This window comes from Mobula hypostoma, chromosome 8 (assembly GCF_963921235.1).
Source record: "Mobula hypostoma chromosome 8, sMobHyp1.1, whole genome shotgun sequence".
Taxonomy (NCBI): Eukaryota; Metazoa; Chordata; class Chondrichthyes; order Myliobatiformes; family Myliobatidae; genus Mobula; species Mobula hypostoma.
Window position 1 is genome coordinate 83,108,937 of NC_086104.1, and position 21,834 is coordinate 83,130,770.

Below are 21,834 nucleotides of genomic sequence, written 5' to 3' on the forward strand. Positions count from 1 at the left end.
CCTGTCAGTCACCTTATGTACAGACACGCCTGTACCTAGGATCACTTTATGTACATACACACTATTTATATATGTTATCTTATATATTTATATTTATTGTGTTTTTAGTGTTGGCACATGGCCAAGTGGTTAAGGCGTCGGTCTAGTGAGCTGAAGGTTGCCAGTTTGAGCCTTGGCTGAGGCAGCGTGTGTGTCCTTGAGCAAGGCACTTAACCACACATTGCTCTGCGATGACACCGGTGCCAAGCTGTATGGGTCCTAATGCCCTTCCCTTGGACAACATCGGTGGCGTGGAGAGGAGAGACTTGCAGCATGGGCAACTGCTGGTCTTCCATACAACCTTGCCCAGGCCTGCGCCCTGGAAACCTTCCAAGGTGTAAATGCATGGTCTCACAAGACTAACGGATGCCTATTGTGTTTATATTATTGTATTCTTTATCGTATTGTGTTTTTTGAGCTGCATCAGATTTGTGGCAACAATTATTTTGTTCTTTAAATTTGTGTGCTGGAAATAACATTAAACAATCTTGTATCTTGTATCTTAAATTATGACACAGAAGGAATCCATTGGATACATGCTAGCTCCTGGGAAGCTATTTGGCTTATTTCCGTAAACCCTGCAATTAATATTGTCTCTTGCTTATAATCCTTTGATTCTTTTTGCTGTTTATCTTTACTATTTGCATTTACCAGTTAAGTCACCAGGATGTGTTTTGAGATACAGGGGGAAACTCAACAGAAAACCATGAGGTCACAAGGTCACTGTGCAAACACTGCACCTCCAGCACCAAAGATTGTGATTGTATCTAAGTCTCTAGAAATGCGAGACAGCAGAGCAAACGGCTGCTCCACTTTCATTTGAAATCTATTTCTTTGTCTTTAGAGAGATCCATGAAAATCCCAAAGGTATCATTGTCAATTATCTTTAATATGGCTGCACATCAGTATGAACAGAGCAACACACACAAAATGCTAGAGGAACTCATCTGTTTGGGCAGCATCTATGGAAAGGAATAAAGAGTCACTGTTTTGGGCCAAGACATGATGAAGGGTCTTGGCCTGAAAATTCGACTTTTTATTTCTCTCCATTGATGCTGCCTGACCTGGTGAATTCTTCCAGTAAAATGTGTATGTTGCTTTGCATTACCACCATCTGCAGATCTCCTGTGTTTAAAATATCCATTGGTACAATCATTCGAATTTCAATAATCCCTTATGTTGTTAAAAAGCAATTCATCAGGGTCTCAGCGCAAAATGTCAACATTATATTTCTTTCCATAGATGCTGCCTGGCTTCCTCCAGTATTTTGTGTGTGTTGCTCTGGAGTTCCAACTTCTGCAGAACCTCTTGTGTTCAGTATAAATCTACCTTTTTATTGATAGGATTATTGATAATCGTTCAACTGACTGTTTGTATATAGCCAAAACAAAACTCATCGGATTGTGATACCGCAAATAAACCTTTTTTCTTCTTCAGCTGGTCACTCTAACTGAGTAAATAAATAAATGATAAAAGACACCTTGGTAATTAGCTTCATGGATTTGGCTGTTTCATTAGTGAATGGTAAATCCGTCCACAAATGAAACATCCAAATCCGTGAATCTAATGGTCCATGAATGGTAAATCCATTCACAAAGTCCGCGCTCCTGGTCAGATCAACATCAAGGGTGCTTCCAATACATTACTGCAAGTTTGAAGTGGATAATGAATCCAACATGAGACTGTCACAGACTCAGCATGGGTAGGTGTATAAGCAGGTTGAGAGGTGGTGCACTCTCTCCAATATTTACACTGGGCTTAAGTATACTTGTAATGAATGGATCAAGGTTCTCAAGACCATATCCCTAATACTCAAAGTCAAAGAAAATTTATTATCAACTTACATACTGTATATGTCACCATATGCTACCTTGAGATTCTTTTTATCCTTGCAGGCATTTACAGGAAAATAAAGAAATACGATAGAATTTCTGAAAAGCTATACATAAATAAAGACTGACAAATAACCGATATGCAAAAGAAGGCAAACCATGCAGAGCATTTAAAAAAGTAGATAAATAATACTGAGGGCATGAAATGTAGAGGCCTTGAAAGCGAGTCCATAGTTTGTGGTTTAGTTCAGTGTTGAGCATTCTTCATTTTGGGGGGACGTGGACCGGGGACTCTAGGAATCAGTGGAATTCTTTTCACTCTTTACAAAATGACTTTCAGATCATCATTGAATTGTTTCTCCTATTTATTTGGTAATCTCTTGTCATGACAGGGCTTAGGGTGGAATGCTTCTTTTAGGAATCTGTTGCTAGCCATGCAAATAACTAGATCTGTTCAATGAAGCCGATGAGGCCTAACTACAACTTCAGTACTGAGGATTTTGGCCTGCGAATAGATGGTACTATTGTTTTACTTATCCTGCCTCTGGTTTTGAGGGAATTGTGAAGATAACATTGTTGTATCTCTCTGGCATTTTGAAATACTTGCTGTCTCTGAAGCTGACAGGGGCATTGATCATTGTTGCCTAGCAGACCACAGGTTTTATCTCCACATATTGATCTTCAAACATTATCTGTCCCAGATGACCAAAGGTCTGGCTTATGCTCAGGAGGTGATGATGAATTTCGTTATGTCCTTTGCATTTGCTCAGATGCAGCTCAAGGTATGGCAGTGATCAATATTTTCCAGAACCTTGCTAAGGACCTTTATTGTATCACAGGAACCTATATTGTACTGTTTTTTAGTATAAGCCCCATTCTCTCAAATGCTTTATTGAACAAGTCGACAATGTCTTGGAACTGTGCCTCTGCGTGCATGGGAAGCATACTGCAGTTTAGTGACTGAGAGTGGAGAGTGACCTTGGTTTTACAGTAGTCGTGGATTGAACAGGTTCCCATTTTGTTCCATAGATTAACTCCACTCCAGTGGGAAGTTTATTGGAGTGAAGCTGCACTATTGTTGTAAAAAGATTGAGAAAAGTTTTGAAAAATGATAGAGCCTTCTGTGATTTCAATATGTACCGAGTCATATTGGTTATAGATCATTTGTTGATTTAAACCATAATATGCATGACATCAGACAGACATCAGATAGAGAAAAATACCTGGGAGCTGTTGAATTTGAGAACAACAGTATCTCACAGTTAATGGAGTCAAAGACTTTAGTATAGTCAATAAAGACCAGGTATTGTGAGGAAGCACAAGGATGTGATTCCCTGATCTGACAGGTAAGTCATTCACCCTTACTTGAAATTCTGTAACATTTAATGTAAGTTTTCTTCTCTTCTTCTCTTGGCAGTTCAGAGGAATGGAAAATTCCTACGTACGCATTATCTTAATTGGATGTGGTCATTGCATGCTGGCTCACAGAATGAGGTCTTGATCCAATGGCAAGCAGTTGCAAGATTAGAATAGGTAAACTCTGTCTGTTTGTCTGTCTAGCTGGCTCTCTCTCTCTTTCTCTCTCTCCCTCACATACACACACTCTCACACAAATATACGAGGGGTGATTGATAAGTTCATGGCCTAAGGCAGAAGGAGTCAATTTTAGAAAACCTAGCATATTTATTTTTCAACATAGTCCCCTCATACATTTACACACTTAGTCCAGCAGTTGTGGAGCATGTGGATCTCTCCTTTGTAGAAGTCGGTGTCTTGGACCTCCAGAAAGTATCCACAGCAGGGGTGATTGATAAGTTCATGGCCCAAGGTAGAAGGAGATGAGTTATACAGCTCTCGTTACATGCACGTGCAGGTCAACTCTTTGAGTGATTATGCAGAAAGTTTGAAGTTAATAACTCATCTCCTTCTACCCAGGCCATCTAAATCCCTAAAGGAATTAAAAGTGCTAGATAAATGAAAGCAGTTGTCTCTGTTGTTGAAGTGTGCAAATAAGATGATTTGAATATGGTGCAATGGTTCAACATGTTAAAAGTGTGCCCATAGCAAACAAAATCTAAGTAATATTGGTGAATATAAATGAAACTCATGACCTTGCTTTTCAAAATGAGTTTATGCCAAAAAAAATTAGTTTTGGACAATCGCTAAACAGTCTCATCTCTACCCATTTCATTTCCTCTTTCTCCTCTTACCCCTTTCCCCTTCCTTTCCCTTTGATCTCCATGGCTTTCTACTCCACACTCACAGCCTTCCCTCATCCTCCAGCTGCTATTTCTTGCTACTTCTTGGAGTGACATTAGCCCCAAGCCACTCACCAATATGATGGATGATGAATAAACACACCACTAAGTCCTCTTCAAAACCCATGCCTTGGTCAAAATTCCACTACTGAACTTCTCCTTAACAAGTCGTCTTCTCTGAATTGATGAACATTTCTAGAAATAGACATGAAAGATCGAAGATTTCTAAGGGTCTGAATTCCTTTGACAATATGTGTTTTGTGAAGCTTTCAATACTTCTTTTCAAGTCTTGTATTTTATATTTCTGGAATAATAATCACACGGATCATACATAACATTTAGAGGAAAGGGCACACTGCACTTTTATATCCAGAAATAGCAGTCTTATCAATTCTCCAAGCTGCTTGTAATTGCAGAGTGTATCAATTATTTTCTTGTTCCTTTCTCTCATGTAAGTCCATCACAACAGATTGAACTACTTCTGATTTACCATTTCTGAATAACACGGTAGTTACTGTGCTGATTATTGCAACTTGCCACTTGTAATGAAACAAGAGACTTGCTTAATCTACATGAAAAATTAATATATATGGTTGGTAAAATTATAACTTAAATAAATTAAGCTGATACTGTTCTTCTAATTACATGAGCCAGTTTACAGAAACAAAAAAAAGTACATGAAGATTAAGGGAGAATTTGTGACAAGTTTAAATTGGCTGTTTACTACCAATACATTTGGAGCTGCACTCCAACTTGTTTAATGAGAGTCTGAACACACAATATGTGCAAAATAAAAGCTCTCTACGAATTCACACTCACCAAACAGCGCCACCCTCTGGTCATAAAAGTCTATTACATCAAACATTGCAGCACAGTGCAGGCCTTTCGGCCCACAATGTTGTGTTGACTTTCTAACCTACTCTAAGATCAATCTAACCCTTTCCTCCTACATAAGTCTCAATTTTTCTATCATCCATGTGCATATCTATGAGACTCTTAAATGCCTTTAATGTATCTTCCTCTACCATCACCACGGCAGGGCTTTCCATGCAACTACCACTTTCCGTATAAAGAACTTACCTATCTGATATTATGTTGTCCATAGAATGAATTATGAGACATGGAATCCATTCCCAAATATCAGGAGGTAACTCTGAGTGGAGGCAGACATTGACGATGAAATATATTATTGTCTACAGTGCAACAGCGTGGCTTTTGGCCATCAAGGGAAAAGAGAGTTTGGAGATCAATATGGAGCACACCACATCATAAGCCAGTTCAGCCCATCAAGAATCCCCAATCGCACCCCATGATAGGATTTCTGAATCCCTCATGAACCTCAAAGCCTACCGAACAGGCGTGGAAGCAAGTTGTCCTTAATCCCAAGGGACTGTCGAAAAAGAAGCAAAAACTGTATCCAACAATTTTAATTGGAAGTAATTACATTTATCACAGATACTTTTGGTGCCCAAGAAGAATATGGTAACCTGCCTCAATGCTTATCATCGGGTAGCACTTCCATCCACTCTGATGAAGTGCTTTGAAAGACTGATGATGAAATCAGGAATAAAGTCCTCTTCACCATTGAGCATATCTACACAGAGTGCTGTTGCAGGAAAATAGTAACCGTCATCAGAGACTCCCACCACCCAGGTCATGCTCTCTTCTCACCGCTGCCATAAAGAAGAAGGTATAGAAATCTTAGGACCTGCACCACCAGTTTGAGGAAGAGTTATTACCGCTCAAACATCAGGCTCTTAAACTAGATGGATGTGGATTTCACTCGCCCCATCACTGAACTGTTCCCACAACCTATGGACTCACTTTCAAGGACTCTTCATCTCATGTTCTCAATACTTATTGCTTAATTATTACTATTATTATTATTATTATTTTCCCTCTTTCTTTTTGTATTTGCACAGTTTCTTGTTTTGTTTTTGCACATTGGTTGCTCTCCATCCTGTTGGGTGCGGTCTTCCATTGAATCTATCATGTTTCTTGTAGTTACTATGATTGTCCACAAGGAAATGAACCTCAGAATTGTATATATGGTGAAATTAATGTACTTACATTAAAATTTTACTTTGAACTTTGAATCTTGATTGTAAGATTAATTTAAATGGGTTTAAGTGGTAATTTCTGCAGAGTGAATGTATTATTGAAAACACTTTATCCAGTATAAACAATGTTAACGTATCTTTTTCTGAGGGAATGACTTATAACTGGCATCTTTCATATCTTTTCCTTGCTTTCTTTGGTACAGTCTTTTGTTTAATTTTATAAATGCAAATCTTGTCCTCATCTCAATAACAGAATATCTTCTAAATTAAGCCATTTGTTCCAAATGGGATCTTTCACCTCCATCTTTGATCTGATGGGACGGCTCATATAATTTATGTCAGGACTCACCCCAAGCTTTTGCAAAACAAAGATTCTACTCTCCCATCTGAAACTGGCTGGTCAGAAATGAATACATTGAATATATTGCAAAGGTTATGAATGTCTATTGATATCCTAGACATTTGTAGCAGGCTTTATCCCAAAAAGTAATGACTTAAAAATGTAAAGGGAAATAATGGCTCTTTAATACTTCCTTTACCTTAACTTTGATGTTAAAGGGCTTCCATTCACATACTCCTAGATCAAAAAGGAACTTTAATTCAATCTGCTTTTAAATCTAAGGCATGGTGTTTTGGATATTCTGCACTTTGCGAAAGGTTAGTGAGATCAGTAATATATAATTGTAGAAATTCGCAACATAGTCAAAGTCAAAGTAAATTTATTATCAAAGTACATATTTGTCACTATATACTATATGTATACTCCTGTGCCCACCCAGTACATTATGTAGTGGATGGGAGACATTGACCAAGATGGCATGCAACTTAGACAGTATCCTCTTTTCAGACACCACCATGAGAGAGTCCAGTTCCATCCCCACAACATTGCCGGCCTTACGAATGAGTTTATTGATTCTGTTGGTGTCTGCTACCCTCAGCCTGCTGCCCCAGCACACAACAGCAAACATGATAGCACTGGCCACCACAGACTCGTAGAACATCCTCAGCATCGTCTGGCAGATGTTAAAGGTCCTCAGTCTCCTCAGGAAATAGAGACGGCTCTGACCCTTCTTGTAGACAGCCTCAGTGTTCTTTGACCAGTCCAGTTTATTGTCAATGCTTTCAAAAAATTCTGAAGTTTCAAGTGCTTAAAGACCCAGCACCTCTACTCCCCATTCGTTATCTGTTCAAGTCCACTAGCTAGAGACTTACTGAAAATACTAGGGCACCTGTAGCAAATGAAAACTTGTAGGAAATTCCACCAATGAATGGTGGGCATCATTCTGGATTCCTAATATTTGGATGGGCAGGAGAGACAGAAAGTGAATGATGCAGCAAGCCATCATCATTTAAACAACTTAATTATTGAAAGATTCAGAATATGTCAGGGTAGAATAGCTGCATATAAGAGACTATTCCAAACTCTCAACAATATTGTCATACTGTGGAAGAGAGAATCAAGCTGTTTAATTATTTTTTTAAATATGTATGTAATTTTTACTTCACACATTAAAGCTACCACTGATTGTAAGTCTTTCTGGATGACCTGAGAACTTTAATTTTGCTTTGACTATTGTTTTTCTAAAATTCAATTATTGGTTAATATTTGCAAAAAGTACAGGCTACACCTTCCTGCTGTTCATGGGTCACTGAAGAGCGCTGCCTTATAAAAAGGCTGAAGAATATTGTTCAAGGCACGTGGATGCAGTGGTATCTGTCCTTCAACGTATCCCATAGTGCTGAGACATGCTAAGTGACAGATACCTCTGCATCTGTCACTCCATTCCATTGCAGTGTTCATGCAAAATTCAACCCTACTGACCAAACTGTGGATTCCAGCTTTCTGATGGGAAGTCTGTCACATCTTGGAAGTTTTTCATTGATGATTAACAGTCTGGAGATTAAGAGGAGCAAATGTAAGATGATATTTATATTTTTAAAATCTTCCTTTATTGGAATTTTAAAAATTGACTTTGATATGATTTTAATATGTCTAATATGATTTTGCTACTTCTTAAGAGAAAGCATTTAAATAAATTTTAAGGTGTGTTGATGTGTCTGGCTATTTGAAGATTGTTAGAAGTAGTAAAGTTGCACTGCCCGGCTTTGCCTGCTGATAAAGACTCTATTCTCAGGGCCGAGTCTACTCGATGATTGGTTGCTGTTGAGGCCTCTTGGCAAAGAGGAGGGCGATAGGTAAGGAGTGAAGTAAAGAGGAAGGTCAGCTTGAATATTGTGCACATTAATTGGGAGAAGGGACACCATGGGTAGCGAGTCTGAGCTCTGGGCAGTTCAAACAGCAAAAGGCAGACAGACTGTGGCTTGTAAACTTGCAGCAACTGAGATGCCTGCAATATTGTGTGGTTATATCTGTAATGATTAAAAGTTGCGGGGAATGATGTGGTGGTGGAACAGAACAAAGCTAGGATTAAATGGTTACAAAGTGCAGAAACTCGTGTCCAAATTCTCAAAGTACACCGGTTGCATAATAGTGAGAGAAACCACACCATTGCTTGTAATCTGAACCACGTATGATTCTTCTTGCAGGAGTTTTCCAGCTGAACCCAGACATAATATATGAGGTACTGTCTGGCTGAAAGCATTACTGAAGCCACAATCTCAGAACAGTAATTGTAGTGTAAATATTACCACACACATTTTATGCCAAAGTGTCTTCAAATTCTAAGCTTTGTAAAGAACAGACATTCGAAGAAAATTGTATTTAAAATATTTTTGTTAGTCTTGCATAATTTAGGTAGCATAGCAACAGAGTGTAAGTGAAGGAAAATTAATGATCACAGACTTGTCATGAATGTAGTCAGTGCTTGTTGAAACTACAGAAATGATCGAGGTTGCACCTGCAAATGGATCAGCTAGCAAATAAATTGTCATTAGCTTAAAATCAGCGTAAGATTTATGGAGAAGCTCTTATTTAACACTAGCACAGAATTTCCATTCTAAATCCAAAAGAGATTATGGTTCCTTGTGGTAGTTTGAACCAAGAAAAAATAGATGTATGAAGTAAAAGTGATCAAAAGGAGTCATGCACATTGTTAGGGAGTATTCTGGATTTATGGGGATAAAGCAGATATTAATTCAAACAAGAGCTAGCCTTCAGTTCTTATTGCAAATGTAAACAAGTTCAGGATATCTGCAATTAACTTTCAGTTCTTATTGTAAATTGCAAGCTGTATATTGAAGTTAAACGGGCCCACAGACTGAGATTGCATATGCAACAGCCAAAACGTTGTGACAGTAAGGTTGTGTTAATTGGATTGCATCACACCAGGCAACATTGGCTAAATTATTTGCACTATTGTGACTTGAGTGCAAGCTGGCAGACCAGATAGATGATGTCACTTAGCATATCAAACATGGTTACAGAAATAGCCAATCAATAGTTCTTGTGTACCTTTCATATTTGTATACTCAGAGACAGCCCTGTAAACATAAATTTTGGGTGTCTGGTTCTCTGTCATCAAAAAAATTGTGTTAATTAGTTTCTCCCAGGGTGTTTGGACCTTTAGAAGTGTCTTATCAATTACAAAGTGCTTCCACTATGTATCTCAAAGGAACCAGTTGTCAACACAAAGTATTGAAGCATTGTAACTATTCAAATTGTATTGAATCATTTACTGTTACCTTTGATCTTAATGGTATAAAAATGTGATATACCTTTGGGTTTGTGACCCTCTACTGAGAGTGTCTCCAGAATGATTCCTGCTTGTTATGATGACTAAATATATCACCAGCTTCAGTATCTCTCTGCTGACTTCAATCACATCCAGAACATACATTTTAAGTGTTGTTTAGTTAAGTTAATAGTTGATAATAATTGGAATAGGTGTTTGTGGGTTTGGGGTGAGAGCAGTACTGAAAATTGTTTCAGGACTGTCAAAGTTGTAATGCCAGAAAATTATTTTGGTGCACACACAGATATTTGTAATAAAATATAATTTTAAAGGTGCAATTAGATTTATTGTGTTTTAATTAAATATCAGAATCAGATTTAATATCAGTAGCATGTCATAAAATTTATTAGCTTTATGGCAACAGTACAATGAAATGCATGATAAATAAACAAAGAGAAAAAACTGAGTTACATTAAGTATATATTAGATTAGATTCAACTTTGTCATTGTGCCGAGTACAGATACAAAGCCAATGAAATGCAGTTAGCATCTGACCAGAAATGCAAAGAATAGTGTTATTTACAAAATAACTGCAAATAAAAAGTAAGTGCTACAGCATACAAATATAAAAGTTCTGAGACAGTACAATATGGGTGCAATACTGCTTCGCGCAGTGATGTGAGGTTCAGCAGGGTCACAGCCTCAGGGCCTTCTTTATAGCTGCATCAAAGTAGTCTGCATCAATTTTTATTTCCTATATAAAAAAACTCAACTGAGTATTACTCTATAAAAGGACAAGGGAATGGTGTATATAAAAATACCTGAAGGAAAACAATTCCATGTTTAAATTCGAATTACACATGCAAAGCAGATATACAGTATACACTACTGTGCAAAATTCTCAGGCACCTGATTTAAAACAAATAGTGCAAGATATCAGAAATAATAAAGTAGTGAGGTAGTGTTCATAGGTTCAATGTCCATTCGGAAATCGGGTGACAGTGAGGACGAAGCTGTTCCTGAATCACTCGGGCTTCTGTACCTCCTTTCCAATAGTAACAGTGTGAAGAAGGTATGTCCTGGGTGATGGGGACCCTTAATGATGGTTGCTAACTTCCTAAAGCACAGCTTCTTGAAGGTGTCTCGGATACTACGGAAGCTACCCAAGGATACTACCTATGGTAGAGTTGATGAATATTACAATTTTCTGCAACTTACTTCAATCTTGTGCAGTAGCTCCATCCCCACCCTCCATACCAGATGGTGATGCAGCCAGTCAGAATGCTGTCCACGATACATTTGTAGAAGCTTCTGAGTGTCTTAGTTGACAAACCAAATTTCCACAAACTCCTAATGAAATATAGCTGCTGTCTTGCCTTCTTTGTAGCTGCATCAAAGTAGCCTTCATCAATTTTTATTTCCAATAAAAAATTTCAGTCAAGTATTATTCAAAAAAAGGACAAGGTAATGGTGTAATAAAAAGACCTAAAGGAAAACAATTTCTTATCTAAATTCTATTTACGCACAGAAAGCAGATATATACACCACTATGCAAAAATCTTAACCACCCTAGCTATATATGCGCCTATATTAATTACTACAGTACTACAGTAATTTTATGTATTGCACTGTATTGCTGCAGCTGCAAATAAACAAATTTCATGACATATGCGAGTGATGATAAACCTGACGCTGATATGAATCTCTATTGTAGATTGTGAGTGGGAAGGGGATAGGGAAAAGGAGAATCATGGTTGGGAAATGGAGAAAGGAGAGGGGAGGGAGCACCAGAGAGACATTCTGTAATGATCAATAAACGAGTTATTTGGAATCAAGTGACCTTGCCCGGTGTCTCGGGGTTGAGACACCGAGCAAGGTGGATCCTCTCCGTCCCCAACATCCTTTGCTCACGGTACATTTATAACCTTGCTCTCGCTCAAATAAATTAATACAATTCCCTGAATTGGAACCATGTCCAAGCCACTCAGTAAGGGAGTCCACAGAGAGTTTTTATTTCACTTCATGTAATGCAGGAGTTGCTGGACAGATCAGCATTCATTGCCCATTTCTCAATGACCTGATTTAGGTGATTTGTCGTGCAATTTTTAGAGTTCATGAACAGCCAATGACATTGCTGTAAATCCATGGGTCAGATGTATAAATTAGACTCAGAAGAGATATCAGATTTCCATCTCAGGAAGGCATATGTGAACCACGTATACTTTTTGTCTTTAGTACAAGCCCTTTATTGTTCAGAGCAGTTCTGTAAGTAATCAGGAGAGCCAGTCCTGCAATGAACATTGAACATAACAACAAAAAACAAAGAAGCTGGAAATACGAAATCCACAAAATGCACAAGCTCTGTATCAAACACATTCCTTGGCAGAAGCTTCTGGATTGCACAGTGGTATTACTTGCGTGTGAGCAAAGACATCACAAAAGCAGAAGATCAATTGCCCTTTGCATTGTGAATCCCTGATAGCATATTCCTCCATCTCCTGTGCCATTTCATGGTCTACATTGTCCAGGGTCAATAAATAGCATAGATACTGTCAGTAGCATGGGCCACACGTGAAATAGAGCAGTACAATCATTTGTGCTGCCCTTTGTAAATTCAGTTCATTGAAAGTGAATGAAAGCTTGAAAGCATGTATCACCAGACTCAAGGACAGCTTCTATTCCAACGTTATCAGACTCTTGAATGGACTTTTCATATCCTAAAGATGAATCTTTGATCTCCCAATCTACTTCATTGAAGCCCCTGCATTTTACTTGTTCACCTCCAAAGCAATTTTTGAGTTGCTGTCACTTTCTTGTCAGCTTGAACCAGTATGGCCATTCTCCTCTAACTTCTCTCATTAACAAGGTGTTTTCACCCACAGGACTTCTGCTCACTAGACGTTTATTGTACTTTTGCATCCTTCTCTGGAGATTGCTGTGCATGTATTTGGTCAGGTCAAGCACAATCTAACCGAGCTAGAATGTGTGAGTTAACTATTTCCATTCTTTTGTTCCTTTAATCAGACCCCAATTTTCCACATTATTCTCAGAGCCCCTCTTAAACACCAGAACAACATTAGCTATTCACCCATGGCAAAGGACATTTTAAATATCTCTCGCACAGGAGATTCTGCAGATGCTGGAAATCCACAGTAGCACACCCAAAATGCCGGAGGAACTCATCAGCTAAGGCAGCATCAGTTGAGAGGAATAAACAGTTGACATTTCAGGCTGAGACCTTTCATCAGGACTCTGATGAATATCTCTCCCAGTGCCCGTGCAATTTCTGCAATAGTCTCCCATGAGGTCCAGGAGGACACTTTTTGAGGCCTTAGAGATTTTTTCGCCCAGATTTGCCTCAGTTCAGCAAGCACCTCCTCTTTTGTAATTCAGATACAGTCCATGTCTCAGTTTTGTTGGCATTGTATCTGCTTCCCAAGTAAATACGGATGCAAAAAATATGTTTAAGATCTCCCCCATCACTTTCAGCTCTGCGCATCGATGACCACACTGATCTTCAAGAGGACCTTGCTATCCTTTTGCCCTTAATATATCTGTTGTAATGTGGATGAAATTAGCGGAGAGACAGGGTCACTGGTAGATACAAAGCAGCTTCTTTATTCGATACAACAAGGTACAGCAGGCATCTTAACAGACGGAGACGCTTTCCGCAGAAAGGTCTGTTAGCTCAATGTGGGCTCAATATTTATATGCTAAACACAAAGGCAATCGCTACTTAAAAGTTATAGACAATGCATAGACAATGCTTCCTATTGAAGCTACATACAAAATATCACACCATCCTTTCCTTCCAACGCCAACATGTCTGGGTTGGTATCCACAGCCTTTAGGAATGTAAGTTAAGTCTACGATAAATTTATTTGGCATTTCCCGTGCTAGCATAGAAGACAATTAATATTTATAATGTATAGGCGATACTGCCTTCGAAACTACAGCATCAGGTCAGACTACCAGAAGCATCTGGTATTCACACCTTTTAGGAAGCCCGTTGTGGTGGACTCAATCCACAGTCCTTTGTCAAACAGTTAAAATAGAAGTCTGGTGGCCAAAGTCATTTAAGTGTAAACAATTCAGCTACCCAAAAGGAATCCACTCTAACAATATCTATAGAAGCTCTTGTGATTCTTTATCACCTTGTCTGGCAGAGCAATCTTATGTCCTCTTTTAGACCTCCTGATTTCCTAAGTGTCTCTTGCATTTCTTATACTCCTCAAGTACCTCATTTGGTTCTAACTGCTTATACATGTACTCTAATCCAGACAGTATCCTGACAAATCTCCTCTGCACCCTCTCTAAAGCTTCCACTTCCTTCCTATCATGAGGCAACCAAATGAACACAGTACTCCAAATGTGGTCTAACCAGAGTTTTAGAGAGCAGCACCATAACCTTGTAGCTCTTGAACTCAATCCCCTAACTAATGAAGGCCAGCACACTATTTGCCTTCTTAACCATCCTATCAACCTGTGGGGTAACTCTGAGGGATCTACTGACTTGACCCCAAGATCCTGCTGTTTCTGCACCACTAACAATCCTGCCATTGACTTTGTATTCTGCCTTCAAGTTTGATCTTCCAGAGAGTATCGCTTCACACTTTTCAGGATTGACGTCCAACTCTCCATCCTGCCTGTATCCTATTGTAACCTATGACAACATTTTACACTACCCAGAACACTTCCAACAATCATATCATCTACAAACTTAGAAACCCACTCCTCCACTTTCTCATCCAAATCATTTATAAAGATCAAAAAGAGCCGGGTCCCAGAACAGATCCTTGCGGAACACCACTAGTCATTGACTTTTGGGCAGAATACCCGCTGTCTACCAATACACTTTGCCTTCTGTGGGAAAACCAGTTTTGAATCCAAGCCTCCAAGTCCCCATGGATTCTGTGCCTCATAATTTCCTGAATGAGCCTACCCTGGGAACCTTGTCAAATACCTTATAAAAATCCATACACACCACATCCACTACACTATATTCATCATAAGTAAGAGAAGCTAATATTGGAGGAGCTAATCTAAGGGACCAGGGCTATGAAAATAGACTGTAAAAGTATAATTATAAATACTGTTAAAGAATCAACTATTTGATATTATTTAAACTGTCCAGTGATACACACAGAGCCTCAGTCTCTCCTATGTTCTAAAGAGTACAGTTCTAACCTAGTCACTCTAAAATTGAATAGTGAGTGTGCGTGTAATGAGGAGCAGGGTGTCTTATTGGAGAAGACTAGATGTTAACGGGCTGAAAGTACAGACTGAGAACAATTTGGATAAACAACAATGTAGAATCAGAAACTGGAAATATTTTAATATATTGCAGAAATAACATAATCCTGCTTAAAATATTCAAAACAAGCTAAACACGACTGAGACCTCATAGATCAATAAAATTCAGTGCAAGTACAGCTGCATCCTGCAGATTCATGCACAGCAGGGGAGAGCTAGGCAAGGAGAATACTAAAAAGGTCAGGACAGAATTCTTGAGAGCAATTAGGAAGACAAAGGTGTAGTGTGAAATTAAGTTATTAAGGAGTATAAAACAAAATATTATATAATCAAATCAATTTAAAAATGAAGTATGGGATGGGAAGAGGACGGCTGTTGATGCACATTGCAAAACCAGAAGCAGTGAGTAATTAAATAAGCACTTAAAGAGACAGTTCAGGAGGTGAGATTGCAAGGTTCACGATGTATGAAGTGAAAAGAAAAGTATTGCATAAATAAACCAAATGAAACCTGGTCTGGTTGAGTTAAATCTGTTCATTCTAACAGAAGATAGGGAAGCAACAGCAGAAGCATATTGCACATATTTTAATAATTCATTACAGGAAATTTTACCACCAGAAGACTCACTGAAGAAAGAAAACCTTAGAGCACATAGTTTAGTTATTTGATTTGATAAGTAATAAAAATCGTGTTATAGAAAAAAGTATACTACCTTGAAACTAAAATCATTATTCCTGAAATATGGGGAATAGGCACAAGATAAAGGATCAGCATTTAGGACCGATGGAAGGAGAAATTACACTGCAAGGAGAGTTGTAAACCTTTCAATGTCTCCACATCAGCAGGTCGTGGATTTTTAGTGGCAAGTATTCAAGGCTGTAACAGATTGATTTGGGGGCATCAGAGTGACTGGTGATGTATGGATTGGACTGAAGCACAGGATTAGCCGTGAACATTTTGAATAGAGGAACAGTAGGTTTTATGGCCTACTTCTGCAGTACTTCTTTTTGGATTATCAAAATGAAAATCTTGCTTCTCTAATCTCAATCAATTTTTTGAAGAGGAAAGAATAACACATTCGGATATTGTGGTGGATATAGTTTAGCTAGGGTTCCAGAAGGCCTTTATAAAAACATGCCACACATGGGTTAATAATTTCGGAGACAACATATGCTCAAGTCAGCTAAAAAAGAAATGAAGAAGTGGAGAGGGTTTTATGAATAGGTGTAACTGAAGGAAGGTGAACCTACAAACATAGGCATTAGGGGTGGGAGTAGGTCTCTCAGCGCTTGAGTATAATCTATCATTCAGAAAGATTATGGCTGATTTGATTGCAACCTCAACTCCACGTCTCAGCCCATCCCTAGTAAGCTTTCTTATCAAGAATTTATCTACCTTTCCTTTAAACATTTTCTAAGACTATTTTCAACACCCTTTGAGGAAGAGAGTCCCCAAAAGTTCATCACTGTTCTCCGAAAGAAAGAATTTAATCTCCTTATTTTTTATTGTGAACCTAATCATCAAATCTCCAAAATGACTATCTTCTCCACATCCACCCTCTCAAGAACATTCAGGCTATTATAAGTTGCAATCATGCCATCTCACTCTTTTGAACTTCGGCAGAGGAAACTACAATTGCATGAAAATATATAAAAATAATCTGTTCTTGGAGATGATTCATCCATTTTGCAAATAATAAATTTATTTAATATTTTTCTTTTTATGTTATATATTAAATACTTTCTGATGTCATCTTCTAATGTCACTTCCACTTGGCTGGCCACCTTTGTATGTTTTGAAGAAAACACTGATTTAATTTTGCACCATCTTAGATTAATGGAGGAAATTTGGGCAAAGCACAAAGATTATTAAGGGATACTTGAGCTGAAGAATTATGCTTATCACTAATTTTTCATCTTGTTTTGTAAAGACTATACCCCTCATCAATAAAGGACTTCATGTGAAGTTCAAAAGTGACATTGCAGCTACATAAAAAGAAAAGAAATAAAAGACAAAAAAAGTACACATTTTAAAGGTCCCTTACAGAATGAGAGAAGAGAAATTATGTTGGGCTGAGAAATTAAAAAATATCTTCTGCAAGACGTCAGAAAAAAGATTTAAACAGCTTCATGAAACATTGGAAAATAATAAGTCTAGTATGACCGAGGAGCTGAAAGGAATTACCATAGAGTAATTAAATAATCTAAATATTGGAAAAACTACTAGAACCGAAAGCCTATAAATCCCTAGGACCTAAGGACTTGAGTCCTAACATTTTAAAAGATGTAGCTATGGAGATAATGGATGGAACCTTCCAATTTTCCACAGATTCTCAAATAGGTTTCACAGATTGGAAGGTAGGAAGTGTCACCTCATCACTTAGGAAAGAAAAGGAAAGGGTGGGTTAATTTTGGGAGCTGTGCACCCATTGGCCTGGTGTCAGTAGTAAGGAAATTCTAGAATCTGAATCAAGAAAATAAGATCATAAGACCGTGAGACATAGGAGCAGAACTGGGCCATTGACCCATTCAATCATTGCCGATTTATTTTTCTTCTCAACCTCATTTTCCTGCATTCTCCCTGTAATCTTTATCCTTACTGATCATAAATCTATCAAGATTTATTTTAAATATACCCAGTCTGTGCCAATGAATATCACAAATTTATCATCCTCTGGGTAAAGCAAATCCTCCTCATCTCTGCTCTAAAGCTCTGTACACCCACTCTATCAAGACCTTTCAATGTTTGATAGGTTTCAATGAGATCCTCTCTAATTCTTCTAAACTCCAGAAAGTACAGGTCTAGAACCATCAAACACTCCTCATAAATTAACCCTTTCATTCCCAGGGACATTAATGTAAACCTCCTCTGGACCCTCGCCAATACCAGCAGACCCTTTCTTAGTACGGGTCCCAAAACTGCTCACTATGCTCCAAGTGTGGTCTAACAGATGCCTTATAAAGCCTCAGCATTACATCCTTGATTTTATATCCTAGTTTTCTTAGTCCTCTTGAAATGAATTCTAACATTGTATTCACCTTTCTTACTACTGAGTCAATGTGCAAATTAACCTCTGTTGAATCCTGGAACGCTCCCAGGTCCCTTTGCACCTCCGATTTCTGAATTCACTCCCCACTTAGAAGATAGTCTATGCTTTTATTCCTTCTACAGAAGTGCATGACGATACACTTCACTACACTGTGTTTCATCTGCCATTTCCTTGCCCATTCTCCTAATCTGTCCAAGTCCCTCTGCAGACTCTCTGCTTCCTCATCACTACTTGCCCCTACACATATTGTAGTATTATTTTCAAACTTTTCCACAAACTCATCAATTTCATCTCCCTGGTCATTAACATATAACATGAAAAGTAATGACCCAACACCAACCCCACCAGTGATCTCTAGTCACTAGCAGCCAATAAGAACTGCCTAGTTTATTTGACTCTGCTTTCTGCCAGTCAGCCAAAGTTCTGTCCATGCTAGTATCTTTTCAGTATTACCAAAGGCTCTTATCTTGCTAAGCAGCCTCATGTGTGGCATCATGTCAAAGACCTTCTGAAAATCTTAGTAGCCTTCTGTTGGTTTTTAAAGAGTTTCCCAATGCAGTGGCTTCCCACTAATTATTGCTGTATTGCATGTACTCCTATTTGCTTTTATGCTGCCTTTGATTTCCCTTGTCAGCCACGATTAACTCATCCCCTTCTTTTGAATGCTTCTTCTTGTTTTAGAAAAACTGATCTTGTATCTTCTGAATTATTCCCAGAAACTCTAGCTGTTCCTACCTTACTGTCATCCCTGTTAGAGTTTTCTTCGATTTAACTTTGGCCAGCTCTGCCTTTGTGGCTCTGCAATTCCTTTTACTCAACTGCAATACTGATACATCTGATTTTAGCTTCTCTCTATCAAATTGCAGGGTGAATTCAATCATAGTATGATCACTGCCTCCTAAGGGTTCATTTAACTTAAGCTCCCTAACCAAATTTGGCTTATTACACAACACCCAATCCAGAATTGCCTTTTCCCTAGAGGGCTCAACCACAAGTTGCTCTAAAAAGCCATCTCGTGGGCATTCTACAAATTCCTTCTCTTGGGAACCCTGACTTTCCCAATAAATCTGCATATTGAAATCTTCGATGATCATCATAACATTGCTCCTTTTACATGCCATTTCTATTTCCCATTATAATTTTTACTCCCTATATCCTGGGCACTGCATATAACCTCCTATCAGGGTCTTTCTACCCTTGTAATTTTTCAACTCTACCCATGAGATTCTACATCTGCTGATCCATGTAACTTTTTCTGACAGATTTGGTTATATATTTTTACGAGCAAAGCAACCCCACCCCCTCTGTCTCACTTCTGTCTTTTCAATAGGATGTGTATCCTTGGTTGTTATGCCCCCAGCTGTGATCTTCTTCCAACCATGTCTCTGTGATGTCCACAATGTCATAACTGTCAGTTTCTAACTGTGCTACAAGATCCTGGACCCTGTTTTGTATGCTGTGTGCATTCAAATATAACACCTTCGGTCCTGTATTCACTACCCTTCTCTTCAGTTTTCTCTCAATGTTGCCTGAAAGTAAATTCTTTTTCAAAGTTAAATCCTTTTCTAAGCTTTCTGTTTTATTCTTTATTCTGGAGAATTTTGTAATCTCTCCTGCAATCTCTTTCCCTTTTACTTTATCCACACATTTTGAAGCTGTTGAACCAACTGCACTATTTAGATTAAAGCCCATTCCATTGCCTAGTTATGTAATTCACTAGGACCTTCATCCCTGCAAAGTTCAGGTAGAGTCTGCTCCTTTGAATCTGCTAAAATGGTAATAAAGAACAAAATAATAGAAGTTTTTATAAAATTTAGAGATACAGCGTGCAACAGGCTTTTCTGGTCCAATGAGCACGTGCTCCCCATTTCCATGCATGTGACTAATTAACCTACTAAACTGTATGTCTTTGGAATGTGGGAGGAAACAGCAGCACCTGGAGGAAACCCATGCGGTCACAGAGAGAAAAAGTACAAATTCCTTACAGACAGTGGTGGAACTGAACCTGGGTCACTGGCACTGCAGTAGCATTACTCTAACCACTGAGACAATATGGAAATATACTGTATATCTTTGTCTAATCTCTAGAGTTTCTGTCTAGCAGGAATTATGAAAGGTAGCAAGTGGACTGATGTATTTGGATCTTCAGAAGGTCGTTGCAAGAGCTGTTAGAGCACATAGTACTGAGAACAATAGATTCACATAGAAAGAGGACTGTTTATTGGGCAGGAAACATTGAATAGGAATAAATGGGTCATTTTCAGGTTGAGTGTCTGTGACTAATGGGGTGCTACAAGGATTGGTATTGGTATTTAAGTTAGAGATGTTCATAAACTGCATCAGTGTTTTGGATATGAGGAGTAAAGGTGTTGCTTTCAGATTTGCTTTTGATATATAGTAGGGTGCCCAAATATTTAGTGAGAAGGATGCAAATAAGGTTCAGGGGAGTATATATAGGTTTGGAGTATGGTTGAGGACATGGTAGAAGGAATATAGTGCAAAAAAAACATAGGAAAAGATAGAAAAGCAGACTATATTTTAATTTTGGAGATACAGAAAGACAATGGTATTCAGAAAATGCGGTGTTAAGGAATCAGTGAAAATTATGGTGGAGATGCGCATGCAGCCATTACTCAGGAAGACAGTGGAATATTGGTCTATGCAAAAGGAAATTAATTTAAGAATAGATGTGTTTTAGAACAATGGTATACAGTCCTGGTAACATCACAACTGGAATGTTATGTACAGGTCTATCCTCCTAACATGAATCTTACAGCCTCTTCCCACCATGTTACTCGTAAACTCTGGCTCCTCTCACTGCAACGGGTGGAAGTTCCCACCTGCTTCAAAACGGTAACAATTATACCAGTGCCTAAGAAGAATAATGTGTGCTGCCTTAATGACTATCGCCTGGTAGCACTCCCATAGACAGTGATGAAATGCTTTGAGAGGTTGATCATGATTAGACTGAACTCCTGCCTCAGCAAGGACCTGGACCCATTGCAATTTGCCTATCGCCACAATAGGTCAATGGCAGAAGCAATCTTAATGGCTCTCCAAACGGCTTTAGACCATCTGGACAACACAAGCACCTACGTCAGGATGCTGTTCATCAACTATAACTCAGCATTATATACCATCATTCTCACAATCCTGATTGAGAAGTTGTAGAACCTGGGCCTCTGTACCTCCCTCTGCAACTGGATCCTTGACTTCCTAACTGGAAGACCAGAGTCTGTGCGGATTGGAGATAACATATCCACCTCGCTGACAATCAACACTGCGCACCTCAGGGTGTGTGTGCTTAGCCCACTGCCCTACTCTCTATATACACATGACTGTGTGGCCAGGCATAGGTCAAATACCATCTATAAATTTGCTGATGATACAACCATTGTTGGTAGAATCTCTGGTGGTGACAAGAGGGTGTTCTGGAGTGAGATATGCCAACTAGCGGAGTGGTGCCACAGCAACAACCTGGCACTCAACGTCAGTAAGACGAAAGAGCTGATTGTGGACTTCAGGAAGGTTAAGACGAAGAAACACATATCAATCCTCATTGAGGGATCAGAAGTGGAGAGAGTGAGCAGCTTCAAGTTCCTGAGTGGTAAGATCTCTGAGGATCTAACCTCATCCCAGGATATCGATGTAGTCATAAAGAAGGCAAGACAGCGACTATACTTTATTAGGAGTTTGAAGAGATTTGGCATG

At 38.7% G+C, this 21,834-nt stretch overlaps 1 long non-coding RNA gene across 1 annotated transcript in view; it reads left to right on the forward strand.

Annotated features, from left to right (window-relative positions):
* Positions 1 to 7,914: 7,914 nt before the first annotated feature.
* LOC134350151 (uncharacterized) overlaps positions 7,915 to 21,834 on the forward strand; it is a 45,988-nt gene continuing 32,068 nt past the window's right edge. The window contains exon 1 of the long non-coding RNA XR_010018837.1: positions 7,915 to 8,105. This is a non-coding gene — a long non-coding RNA (uncharacterized LOC134350151). The remainder of the gene's footprint in view (positions 8,106 to 21,834) is intronic.